Source organism: Arachis ipaensis, chromosome B06 (genome assembly GCF_000816755.2).
Source record: "Arachis ipaensis cultivar K30076 chromosome B06, Araip1.1, whole genome shotgun sequence".
Lineage (NCBI taxonomy): Eukaryota > Viridiplantae > Streptophyta > Magnoliopsida > Fabales > Fabaceae > Arachis > Arachis ipaensis.
In genome coordinates, this window is record NC_029790.2 from 29024687 (window position 1) to 29040719 (window position 16033).

Here is a 16033-nt window from a genome sequence, read left to right on the forward strand (position 1 = left end):
GATTCTTGAAGCAATAAAAAGCAGTGAATACAAAAGCTTGCGAAAAAAAAAGAAAAAAATGGCAAAAAAAGAGAAAGAAAAAGAAAAAGCAAGCAAAAAAAGCCAAAAGCTCTTTAAACCAAAAGGCAAGAGCAAAAAGCCAATAGCCCTTAAAACCAAAAGGCAAGGGTAATAAAAAGGATCCAAGGCTTTGAGCATCAGTGGATAGGAGGGCTTAAAGGAATAAAATCTTGGCCTAAGCGGCTAAACCAAGCTGTCCCTAACCATGTGCTTGTGGCGTGAAGGTGTCAAGCCAAAAGCTTGAGACTGAGCGGTTAAAGTCGAGGTCTAAAGCAAAAAAAGAGTGTGCTTAAGAACCTCAATGGATAAAGTGAGATGCCAAAACTATTCAAGAGGCAAAAAGCTACTAGTCCCGCTCATCTAATTGGAGCTAAGTTTCATTGATATTTTGGGTATATTCGTATATTCTCTTCTTTTTATCCTATTTGATTTTCAGTTGCTTGGGGACAAGCAACAATTTAAGTTTGGTGTTGTGATGAGCGGATAATTTATACGCTTTTTGGCATTGTTTTTAGTATAATTTGGTTAGTTTTTTGTATATTTTTATTAGTTTTTAAATAAAAATCACATTTCTGGACTTTACTATGAGTTTGTATGTTTTTCTGTGATTTCAGGTATTTTCTGGCTGAAATTGAGGGACTTGAGCAAAAATCAGATTCAGAGGCTGAAGAAGGACTGCTGATGCTGTTGGATTCTGACCTCCCTGCACTCGAAATAGATTTTCTAGAGCTACAAAATTCCAAATGGCGCAATCTTAATTGCGTTGGAAAGTAGATATCCAGGGCTTTCCAGCAATATATAATAGTTCATATTTTGCCTGAGTTTAGATGACGCAAACTAGCGTTCAACGCCAGCTCTCTGCCCTATTCTGGAGTTAAACGCCAGAAACAGGTTGCAAAGTAGAGTTAAACGCCAGAAACAGGTTACAAACTGGCGTTTAACTCTAAGGAATACCTCTACACGTGAAAGCTTCAATGCTAAGCCCAAGCACACACCAAGTGGGCCCGGAAGTGGATTTCTGCATCATTTACTCATTTCTGTAAATCCTAGTAACCAGTTTAGTTTAAATAGAACTTTTCACTATTGTACTAGGGGATCTTTTTCCCTATTTTTGAATTCATATGCCATTTAGGGAGGCTGGCCATTCGGCCATGCCTGGACCTTGTTCTTATGTATTTTCAACGGTAGAGTTTCTACACACCATAGATTAAGGTGTGGAGCTCTGCTGTTCCTCATGAATTAATGCAAAGTACTATTATTTTTCTATTCAATTCAAGCCTATTTCTTCTCTAAGATATCCATTCGCACACAAGAACATGATGAATATGATGATTATGTGACGTTCATCATCATTCTCACTTATGAACGCGTGCCTGACAAACACTTCTGTTCTACATGCAAACAAGCTTGAATGTGTATCTCTTAGCCTCCTTATTCATGACGCATGGTTGCCTCGCCTAACAACCGAGCCTTCCATTCCATGAGATCAGAGTCTTCGTGGTATAGGCAAGAATTATTGGCGGCCATTCTTGAGATCCGGAAAGTCTAAACCTTGTCTGTGGTATTCCGAGTAGGATCTGGGAAGGGATGGCTGTGACGAGCTTCAAACTCGCGAGTGCTGGGCGTAGTGACAGACGCAAAAGGATTACTGAATCTTATTCCAGTATGATCGAGAACCAACAGATGATTAGCCGTGCGGTGACAGCGCATTTTAGACTATTTTCACTGAGAGGATGGGATGTAGCCATTGACAACAGTGAAACCCAACATAAGCTTGCCATGGAAAGGAGTAGGAATGATTGGATGAAGACAGCAGGAAAGCAGAGGTTCAGGAAGAACGAAAGCATCTCCATACGCTTATCTGAAATTCTCACCAATGAATTACATAAGTACCTCTATCTTGATTTTACAGTTTATTAATATTTTAATTATAAATTCACCATAACCATTTGAATCCGCCTGACTGAGATTTACAAGGTAACCATAGCTTGCTTCAAGTCGACAATCTCCGTGGGATCGACCCTTACTCACGTAAGGTTTATTACTTGGACGACCCAGTGCACTTGCTGGTTAATTGTGCGAAGTTGTGACAAAGAATTAAGATTACGATTGTGCGTACCAAGTTGTTGGCGCCATTGAGATCACAATTTCGTGCACCAGCAACCATTAAAGTAGAGGGTTGCAAAGGATATAATACTAAAGTCAGACACAGGAACTTCCAAGCTGCTAATGCCGATACCTCAGCAACTCATGAAAAGCTTGCCCCCACTTAGAAGGACCCTTCACATTTAAAGAAAATTTAGGTAAAGGGGCATACAAGATAGAGAACCTTGATGGTACTGAGGTCCCGAGAACATGGAATGCAGTTCACCTCAAAAGGTATTATTCTTAGGAAGTTTAGTGTTACAATAAAGACACTATTTTCCTATTTAAGTTAGGTTTTTAATGAGGCATTCTCAAATTTTAATTTGTATTTGTATTTGACTTTATTATCTTGTAAGAAATTCGCCAGATATAGTTAGATTTACTAGAGGATTTACTAAAAGAATCCGTTGGTAATTTGTTTATCATCGGATTTAGCATCGGAATAAATTCGATAGCATAAATTTCGATGGTAATTGTTTACCAGCGGATTTTTCGTCTGCCGTTAATTACCGTCGAAAAATTTCCACCAGTAATTTTTGCCATCTATCCCCGGTAAATTTGAAGGTAATATATTATTTCCTAATAATTAAATTAATAACTACTGGCAAATTTAACCCATGGTAAATCCGTCGGTAAAGTTAAATTTTAAATTTTTTTAAATAATCTGATCTAATTTCAAATAACAATTTTAAATAACAATTTTAACAAGAAATAAGTCTCAATACAAACATAGATCTTACATATCAAATTCTAAATGAAACAAATCCAACATACAAAGATAAATGACATATCCAGTCTTAGTTAAAAGAATTGTTTCTTAGAAAAGTATTGTGGAATCGCTTATCCACATACGAACAACATAGTGTTTAGAAAAGTATTGTTCTTTTCTACTTCTTATTTTCTTAAGTTGCAGTTTGTAACACAAAAGGCAGGCCTTTCTACAATTCTTTGACAAAATAAAAAAGTAGCTCAAAAATAAAAATAATAAAAAAAAGAGTAGAGTGCAATATAACCTTGAAGAAAACATAGACCTAATAACACCCATTGATTATCATATCTATACCAAGCGAGACGCAATGACAGCCAAGGAATAACACTCTTTAATTTCTACATTTTTCAAACCCGTAACTGCTATAGTGATTTCATATTTCTCAGCTTGATCAGGAACACCAATTAGCTGTATAATGGTATGAACAACACAAAAAACATAAATATTAATTGTAAATAAGCACTATCTAGCATCCAAGTCGAACATTATAGTATAATAGGAAAAAGATGGAATTTAAGCAACCAAACCAAGATAAAAATATGAAGATTCCTTCTACTCCCTTTACTCAGTAATACAATGCTGACATTGTGACATACTTTTTCTTTAAATAAATCCACCGTATTATTTCAGTAAAAAAGATTACAAACCACTAATAAGTCAATAATCAAGTGCTCTCTTCTTCCATGACTTCAAATACAGTTGAGCTAAATTTTCCATTTTTTTTTAACATTCGGGATTTGATTGCCCATAATTCATTGTCCTTCCTTCCCAATTCCTCAATGAAAGTAACATATACATATACAATAGGATAAAAAGGACTAAACATGGTAGCTTCTGTTACCTGGTAGCAAGAAAAAGGGATTTCAACAGCTGATTTCAACTGAGCATTTTCAATAATGCGAGTATCAACGGGTTTCAATCTTCTCCTTTCGACATTACTCTTTCACGCGTCTAACCCAATGCAGAAGGAAGAACCACAAAATCCAGAACCCGCATCGCCATGAAAACCCGAAAATGAAACCTTCAAATCAAAGGAACCAACGCGAAGTAACGTAGAAATATAGGAGTGAGGACAACCTACCTAGAGGGAGGAAGAAGGTAGCTCTGGTGACACAGGGAGAAGTGGTGGCAGCAATGGCTAAAGCGACAAAAATGATGGCGACAGAGCTACCAACGCGATACAAGGAGCACCAACCGAGTCCACACAGTCTTTGGATACTGTTAGCGGTGGCCGACGTTGGCAGAGGTGGTTTAGAGGGGAGAGAGAGAGAGAGAGGAGTAGGTTAGAGGGTACGTGATTCAAATTTAGGGCAAGATTACCGTCGGATTTATTCGCCGATAACACTTTGAGAGTGACCAAAATGTAGCATTGCACTAATTAGGTTTACTGGCAGATAAATCCACCGGTAATGTTCGCGCCAATTTTTTCCCTCCAATTATTACCGGTGAATTTACCGTCAAAAAATCGAATCCGACGGTAACTTTTTTACCCGACAAATTTATTACTAAATCCGCCGGTAAACCTTTCGCTAACGTCTTATGCTAAATTCAACGATATTTAGCATTTCTCTTGTAGTGGATAATGTCAATTTATTTCATTATGTTAACATTATTCTGAGTACTTTGAGAATCATTCAACATAAAGAAGCAGTAATGTCGTTAAAATGGTAAATAAATATTTAAAGCGCAATAACCGTTAATATTGGAAAAACGGAAAATAAGTATCAAAAGTGAAAGACATCAAAATAGATATCAAGATTAACAAGAGTTCATAAGCATAAAATCAACAAAATAAAGGAAATAACAAGTAAAATTAAGAGAGCAAAGATGTAGTACCAAGAAATTGCAAGGAAAACTAAATCAATACAAGATTAAAACCTAAATCTAAGATAAAATTAAATATAATCTACCCTAATTATAGAGAAAAGAGAGAGCTTCTCTCTCTAGAATATAGCCTAAATCATATTCTAAAACTAAACATAATTGCTCTCTCCTTCATCCTTCTTGAATTTGGCCACTAATAGCTTTAGAAATGAGTTGGATTGGGCTTTGGCAGGTCCAGAAATTACCCTAGCGTCTTCTCATTAATGAGTCACGTGATCGCATTCGTGTGTACGCATCAATTCCTGTGCGTACGCATGGCTGTAAAATACTCCAAACTTCATTTCCTCATGAATTCTTCACTTTTACATGCTTTTTCCTCACTCCTTCAATCCATAATTGCCTTCTAAACCTGAAATCACTTCATCAAACACATCAAGGCATCGAATAGAATTAAAGTAAATTAAAATTAGCAAATTAAAGACCTAAAAAGTATGTTTTCACTCTTTGACACAATTTAGGAAGAATCCATAAAACCATGCTATTTTAGTGAATAAATGCAAGAGAAGTTAATAAAGTCCAACCAATTAAAGCAAATAAATACCATGAAATATAGATTTATCAAGCGTACAGTTATGATATTTCAAGGCAAGAAAAGTTTGAATTTATTAAGGCTAAAATAAAGTCTAAACCAACCAAATGATTCCCAAGAAAACGAAAAGAGTTGTTCTCAAACAAAATAAAATACCAAGTGCAATAACTTAGAAAATTTTACAAGATCTCTATCACTTTTCCATCGACTACTTTTTTTAATGCTGTAACACCCTACCACACAGAGCCTTACGCTTAAGTCGTAAAGTAGATGTGGCAAAGTATTACGACCTCTAACAGAAAAGACCTATACATATATATAGTTGAAAAAAAGCGTAACAGAAGTCGCACCACACTCGTACGCATAAGCGTAAAACGGATATACACAAGATAGAAAAGAAGGACTAAAACACACACACACACACACACACACACACACACACACACACACACACACACACACACACACACACACACACACACACACACACACACACACACACACACACACACACACACACACACACACACACACACACACACACACACACACACACACACACACACACACACACACACACACACACACACACACACACACACACACACACACACACACACACACACACACACACACACACACACACACACACACACACACACACACACACACACACACACACACACACACACACACACACACACACACACACACACACACACACACACACACACACACACACACACACACACACACACACACACACACACACACACACACACACACACACACACACACACACACACACACACACACACACACACACACACACACACACACACACACACACACACACACACACACACACACACACACACACACACACACACACACACACACACACACACACACACACACACACACACACACACACACACACACACACACACACACACACACACACACACACACACACACACACACACACACACACACACACACACACACACACACACACACACACACACACACACACACACACACACACACACACACACACACACACACACACACACACACACACACACACACACACACACACACACACACACACACACACACACACACACACACACACACACACACACACACACACACACACACACACACACACACACACACACACACACACACACACACACACACACACACACACACACACACACACACACACACACACACACACACACACACACACACACACACACACACACACACACACACACACACACACACACACACACACACACACACACACACACACACACACACACACACACACACACACACACACACACACACACACACACACACACACACACACACACACACACACACACACACACACACACACACACACACACACACACACACACACACACACACACACACACACACACACACACACACACACACACACACACACACACACACACACACACACACACACACACACACACACACACACACACACACACACACACACACACACACACACACACACACACACACACACACACACACACACACACACACACACACACACACACACACACACACACACACACACACACACACACACACACACACACACACACACACACACACACACACACACACACACACACACACACACACACACACACACACACACACACACACACACACACACACACACACACACACACACACACACACACACACACACACACACACACACACACACACACACACACACACACACACACACACACACACACACACACACACACACACACACACACACACACACACACACACACACACACACACACACACACACACACACACACACACACACACACACACACACACACACACACACACACACACACACACACACACACACACACACACACACACACACACACACACACACACACACACACACACACACACACACACACACACACACACACACACACACACACACACACACACACACACACACACACACACACACACACACACACACACACACACACACACACACACACACACACACACACACACACACACACACACACACACACACACACACACACACACACACACACACACACACACACACACACACACACACACACACACACACACACACACACACACACACACACACACACACACACACACACACACACACACACACACACACACACACACACACACACACACACACACACACACACACACACACACACACACACACACACACACACACACACACACACACACACACACACACACACACACACACACACACACACACACACACACACACACACACACACACACACACACACACACACACACACACACACACACACACACACACACACACACACACACACACACACACACACACACACACACACACACACACACACACACACACACACACACACACACACACACACACACACACACACACACACACACACACACACACACACACACACACACACACACACACACACACACACACACACACACACACACACACACACACACACACACACACACACACACACACACACACACACACACACACACACACACACACACACACACACACACACACACACACACACACACACACACACACACACACACACACACACACACACACACACACACACACACACACACACACACACACACACACACACACACACACACACACACACACACACACACACACACACACACACACACACACACACACACACACACACACACACACACACACACACACACACACACACACACACACACACACACACACACACACACACACACACACACACACACACACACACACACACACACACACACACACACACACACACACACACACACACAGATATATATATATATATATATATATATATATATAGAGAGAGAGAGAGAGAGAGAGAGATACATACATACATACATACATACATATACAATCCAAAATACGACTCTAACTATAGAATAGACACCTGTTTCTCCATATTAACTTCTAAAAGAGACAAAATATAAAATACAAGGTGCGAAGAACAACTGTGAACATACATATATACAAGTACAACCAGAAAGCTAAACCCAAATATAGTTCTTCACTTCTTGAAAGTCTCCAAAGGATCAATGAGGTGCCTCCCAACCTGTATCTGAAGAACAACAATATATGTATAGAATGAGAACCGGGGGTTCTCAGCATAATAAAGGTGCCTACATAGTTAATATAAAAGGTCTCAGAAAAGCCAGAAGCAATTCTAGAACTTTAACACTCAGATTTAAACTTAAGATCCAACTAAATCAGAAATTTGTTAAAACTCTCTAAGGTATTCAAATTCTAATCTAACTTCAACCGAACATTTCACTTTCTATCTCCTCCAACCCTTCGAATCACCAGTGGAACTACCCTCAACACTCCTCCACCATTGAGGGATCTCTCAGATGCAAACACATATAAAACATGCAAGGAAAGTACAAGTATAGATAGCAGTTATAACAATTAGATCAGATAGCAGATAATCACAGATAAACAATCAGGCAAACTGAAACAAATGAAAACTCAAAAAAAGCATACAAATGCATATGATGCATGCCTGTCCTACTGCCCATGAGCTCATGCGTCGGTTATGCTGCCAGAATCTGACACATCTGGTAGCTAACTCAGATACCATCTCTCGATTGCGCATCTCCAAGAGGCATAAAATCAGCGGATTAGTGCCCTACCACCTTCTCATGGAGGCATACACCAAGAAAAATAAATCGAGGGATTAGTGCTTTACCACCTTCCCCTAGTGAGGTCGTGCCATACTGGTCGAGAAATTAGTACCCTACCACCTTGCAGACAGAAAGAGAGAGAGAATGTGGGGAAAAATACCGGGGGATTAGTGCCCTACCACCTTACTCACATCCCACAAAACACAAATCACGAAGAATGCATGGAAATGAATCGAGGGATTAGTGCTCTACCACCTTCTCCACATCCAACTCATCGCAGTCACAAAGAATGTGGGGGAACGAATCGAGGGATTAGTGTCCTACTGCCTTCCCCACATCCCACTCATCAATATCCTTATTATCGTTAATTATGTCTCATTCATTCTCAAATTCCCTATTATTCATTCATATTCATTCAAAACTCATAATTAAACTCAATCCTCATCATTCCTCTTCTTCATAGCCAATCTCATCATTAATCATATCTCAATTCAGTCACATTTCATTATTGTTATCATTATCTTTATCAATTACTCCTTACTCAGCATTATCAATATCTCATTTGTTAATTATCATTCCACAAATCCTTCTCAATATTCTCTTAACTCATTTAACTTATTCACCCTTGTTTTAAAACCCAAAAGCTTGCTAATGGACCCTAAACGAGTGTTAAAGAGGTTTGGAAAGCTAATGTATACGTTTAAAACTCAAAAATACCATTTTTCCAAAATAAGGTGGTCATGCATACGCATGCCACCCTATGTGTACGCACGGGTGTAATTATGACAAACTTGCATATGCAAGCACCTCCTGCATATGCAGGTATTCATAACAGAGGAGGTGCCTCATGTACGCGTGAACATCGTCGCGCACGTGTACCTTTAAAACTTGGCTTTTCATGCGTACGCATGCCTCATGCATACGCATGATTGTAAAATTTGGAAAAGTCACGTACGCATCCACCTCATGCGTATGCGAGTGTATAAAACAAAGAATATTCTCACGTACGCATACATCACTTTTCTCAAAAAAAACTGTTAAATTTAAAGAATTCTATTTTACACACCCAACTTCAAATGCGCATAACTTTTCCGTTAAAAATCGTTTTTAATCCATTCTTTGAATGTTGTAAACTTCACGGATCCAATTTTCTTTCAAAATAAAATAACTCCAAGGTTCTTAAACATGTTCATACACTATTTTTCATACCATGACATGCCAACATACATAATTCACCCAATCCATTCAATTCAATTTTCCAAACTCACCGTCAACTTTTAACACATCAACAAATCATTATTATCTTATACTCATGAACATCATAATCCATTACAACAAGCTTATATACTGATCACAATTATAAATTAATACATAACAACTGATCACAATCATAATTTAACACATACCAACTCATCTATCCTTCATAAACAAATCATATGCCATACATATATCATTTAATTCATTCATACCTTATAGTCCTCTAACCTAAGATTTCACGTGACATTAAACATTAACTACAAGAAACTTAAATCATACCTTGACTTATTCCTCCCTAAGCTCAAAATGCCACAAATTTTAAGCTTCCAAGACTCCAAATCAATTTCAAAGAGCTCCATCCACCAGAGCTTGAATCCAAGCACACCAATTTGCCAAATTCCACTTTAATCCGACGCATAATCAATATAATCCATTCAATTTCACTATAATCAACATAGGGTTTACCAAATTTTAATAATTCACAAGGGTTCAAGGGTTTCTTATCATTCTCATGGGTAATCGAAGCAAAACTCAGTAATTGCTCACCATTAAAGCACACCTAACATCGTTAAATCACAAAATCTCAAAATCCATGAACCTAAAATTTTTAAATTTGAAGGGAGAAAGGCTGGGTGAGAAATTGTAAATTTCTTACCACTTTGTTCTCATAGATTTGAAGAGAATTCCGAGACGAACGCGTGGCTGCTGACGGCTTGTCAATCAGAGCTCTAGATTGAAAGATACATGAGATTGAAATTTGAGCAAGGGTTTAGGTTTTTCTTTCTCCCCTCACCCCAAAGCTCAGCGTGTTCTTGGTGATTTGGGAGAAAATGGCTGAGTTGCATGTTATATATGTTGGGCCTTGGACCCGTTTTAGACCCGGTCTAATCGGTTCAGTCCGCCGTTGATCCAATTTTGGGACAAAATCTTTACAATTAGTGTTAAAATTCATATTTTAATTATTTCTACTCTTCTAAATTATCAAATTTAATTTTCTAATTTTTTTAAATAATAATTAATTTATTGATTAATTATTTATTAATTTTAATCTTTAAAATTAGTATTAAAATTTATATTTTAATTATTTTTACTCTTCTAAATTATCAAATTTAATTTTTTTAATTTTTTTACATAATAATTAATTTATTGGTTAATTATTTATTAATTTTCTGGAGTTTACAAATGCACTAAGTGATGACAGGTTCAAGTCGGGAGCGATTAACTGCATGTTATGCTCAGCATTGAATAACCTATCTACAGCAGCTTGTTCAGCATGCCTGACTGATTTGTTAAGGGATTCGATCTCCTTTATCAACTCAACAACTTGTTTGTTCAAATTCTTGACTTTCGTGTTAGAAATCTTCTTTGTTTCTTCCAAAGACTTCACTTTTTCTTGAAGTGTAGTATTTTCTTTTTGCAAAGAGGTTAAAGAGGCATTAAGACTCTGAATTTGAATTGTTGCGATCTTGAGCACTTTTTCTTTTGTCACATACTCAGAGTGAAAGTTTGAAATTTCTTTCTCAACATCTCTGATATAGGTGGCTAAGCGAAGTAGCATCATCTGAACTCAGGGCAAGATATCTTTGAGAGGCATTTTAGCTAGTCTCGACTTCGTGTCTTCAATTATTAGATATTCATCAATAAAATCAGGAGATTGAAACTCTTTCTCTAAAAAACAACCAAAGAAAATCGAATGAGGGACTCCACTTGGTTCAAAATTGACTTTTACTTTGGTTTTATGCTTCTTCTTCTTTGGAGTGTTGGTATGGGATTTTCATTCAAGTTATGGATTTCGAAACCCTTATCAAACTTTGGAGGAGGAGGAAGGTTGCTCATTATGGCTGATGAAGAAACTCTATCACCTCCACCAGGATTAGTCAGAATGTTGGATCCAGAAGCTAATCTTCTCCTCATGGAAACAATGACTTCAAGTCCTCCTGTCATATCAACTACTAAAAAAAAAGTTCCAAGTTTAAAATTACATACAAAAGAAAAAGAAGATAGCCATACGAAAATTTTTATGAGAATATTCATTCTTCTTAAGTAAAGCATAAATCTTGACCACATGCTAGTACAATAACAACTTAAAAAAAACACATGAATGAAATTTCATGAATATATAATTTTTTTCCAAGGATAATGCTATAAGGACTAGGAAAAAGGTTAATGAGTTAACCCCCTTCAACTTATCTAGAGAAGGGAGATAAAAACTCAACTCCACCTAGAGAAAGGTCAATCCATAAATGAAACTCTAAATTATATTTTTTATCATTCATATCATAGTTCACAGCCCAACAAAATATGATACCTCTTGATAGTTAAATAACATGCTAACAATGAATATAAAAAATGTGATCTTTTAGGTATGAGGCATCCACTTAATAGATAGCATATATAACCAGAACACGAACAAGATAATTAAAACTTAAAAGGGATTGGCAGTTACTGGAGATCAATTGATACATGATAGCAGATATAGTTGAATAGATTATTGGATTATACTAGCTTGATGGTGGATATTTATATAAAATTAAAGTCCAAATCTAGCATCAGTGATTAAAATGATCGGGATCAAAAACTCAAAAATCACCATTTATTTTGAAGACTTCAAATTGGAGATGCGATTCTATTCTCACTTGTTATTTGCATCTTTCATAGATTTTCTCCAAAACTATAAAACCTGTATCAGGCGACCGTTTCCAACCAGAGAAATGCATGTGATTGTATCACGAACCTAGTCGATATAAATTTGAAAAACACAAAAAAAGTCGTATAAGCCCAGAGATTCCATTTCAAATCTTTTTCCTATCACACACAAACATTAATGGACTGTAATTAACAAACGTACCTAAAAAATGGAGATGAAAAATTAAAACTGTAAGTCTACAACAGCATGACTAAGAAAATTTAAAGTATACCTCAGATATAAGCAGTTCTAACAAAGTAGTCAATTTTTAATAAAAAAATAATGAATTAGCAATGCTGAACAATGTCTATTCTCCGAGCTCACAACTACAACTTGTTTTTTTTTTAATAGTGAATATTTCTACACATTAGGATGACATGAAGTATATTTATTGTGTATAACTAAAATAAAAATGCTACGAAAAGAATCCAAAATTAATTAAGATACTTTTTTGCTAGAAGAGATAAAGATTTTCAATTCTCATGGGACATGTTTGATCAATTAATCCTTCCCATGACATAGGCCTAACAATCTTACAGAAAATAATATTTAACTTTGAATTGATAAAAATAGACAACTTTACATGATGTATCCTTCAAGCTTATGTCTCACAAAATGTATTAAGATATCTTCAACAACATATAGCAATTTTGTTTTGAAAAAGAAAAAAAAAAGGGACAAAAGTATAAAATAAAATAAAAATTATGGTGCAAAGATAGTAGAAAAACATCCAAATTCACAAAAGAAAACATAGAAAAAAGCAATTAAAAAATGAAATCTATGTAGTTTGCAAGGGCAGAAACAAAGCACAACGTATAGGGCTCAGAAAGTGTAGTGTGGCGATGGTAGAAGGAGTGGTGACGGTGTTGAGTGCAAGCGGCGGTGGCAACAGTCGCGGTAATAGCTATGGGGATGGGACGAGAATATGGCAAGAACTCTAAGAGAGGCAAATGTCTCATCTCTTTGAAATTGTGATTCAAACAATAGATATAATGTGCAAAAAGCAAAAATAGAGGGGCAAACTTTTAATTATTGATTTTTCAGAAATAAAAAACGGGATTCTATTTGTAAATATTTTATGTTGGTTAATATATTTTTTATTGAAGGTAGTTATTTCATTAATGAAAATGTTGGTCCAATAGAACTAAATGCAATAAGGACAAAAATGAAAAAAATCCACCACAAGAAATCTAACACTCATTTTAGAATATAATTCTCTAAGTTGGGGGAAATTAGCAACCTTCGGGCTTTTTCAATGCTAGAAGAAAGGGTTTTTGGCATCCATCGAAAATGAAATAATTTTGAGCCTTCTAGTTCAGCCACATGAGATTGGTCATCAGCTCCATTTGGTCTCCACCATCTTTGCTCCTTCTCGTCTTATCGAGAACTTCAACCCAGCATCACCAAGATTTAATGTTTGATGATGGAGTGGGCAGTCCAATCAACCTCCAAGCTTCCATATAGTCTAGACAAGACAAAATATAATGGTAAACTGTTTCATTCTTTGCACCACACCGGGGCAATCTGGACGCATTTTTCGTGAAGTTGATTTTCTTTTTCATAGGTAGAGCGTTATGCATTAGTTTCCACAAAAAATTTCTTATTTTGGGTTGGTTCCTCAAATTTTAGATACTAGACCAGAGTACTTTTACTTGGCACTGCTCCAGAAAAAACTCCAGAGGAGGATGATTGAATTGGAAAGAGATTCTGTAACCATATGCAATAGAATACTTTCCATTTTGTTCCATTGTCCATGTAACTATCCTCATCTCTCTGGATATTTGTATGTAAAATTGCTTCTGCTACTGCTGGATTAAAAATGTCGATGATTAGTTGTTGATTTCATTCACCATTAGGAAAAAATTTAGAGACCCATGTTGGAATATAATCTATATTAGGAATAAGGTATTGGATAATAGCCACGAATTCTTGTATCCAAAAATCATCTTTAATTCTGATCAGATTGCCTCCCCGACCTTCCATAAAATCTCTTTCTCCGAAATCTTTCTTCCTTAAATGCTCTCCCAACCTTAAGAGGGTTTGGTTCCCACCTCAACATTTAGGAAAATAGTAGTCTTAAAATATTTACTATTCAGCATCTTGTAAATTAGAGAGTGAAGACGAGTTAAAAGTATCTAACTTTACTTTGCTAGCATGACAAGATTGAAGGCTTTTAAATCCTTAAAATTAAAACCCTTTTGCTCATTCAGTCTACATATAATCTGCTAGCTAATCCAATGCATTATCCTTTTTGACCTTTTTTGACTTTACCAAAATTACACTGACTCTTTGTATTTCATCTAGTAGCATCTCTAATAACTTTGATATGAACTTCGTTCTCCGAGATTGAGAGAAGAGTTATCTTCTATTACTGCAATTTGTTATTCATCTTATTTTTTATGTAGCTGAAAGTAGCTCTTTTAAATTTTTGAATTATTGCTAGTAACCCCACATACTTATTCTGATTCTTCACATGAGGCACTAGAAAAGTATTTGAGAAATGGTTTCGGATAGGTTCTAAGATATTCTTGCTAAAGAAGACAAAAAAATTATTCAAGTTTACCATTTATCCACTTACTTTCTTATAAACCTTTAGGATTCTAATGAAACTTTGACAATCTTTCTTAGTAGTATGACAGAATAAGATAAAATCGTTTACAAAAAATAAATAATTAACTCAAAGACAACTGTGAATCTGTGATAAAGCCTCAATGCAATGAATGTTATTTTTACGTAAAAGTGAGAATAATAAATTCGTAGTTTAAATAATAATATTATATTCTTATCGGCAAATAGATATTTCAAAAGGTCAAATAAAAGACAAGAGGGAAAAAAATATTTAAAACATAAATATTAATAAATTGTTAACTAAAAAAATTATAAAGATTGA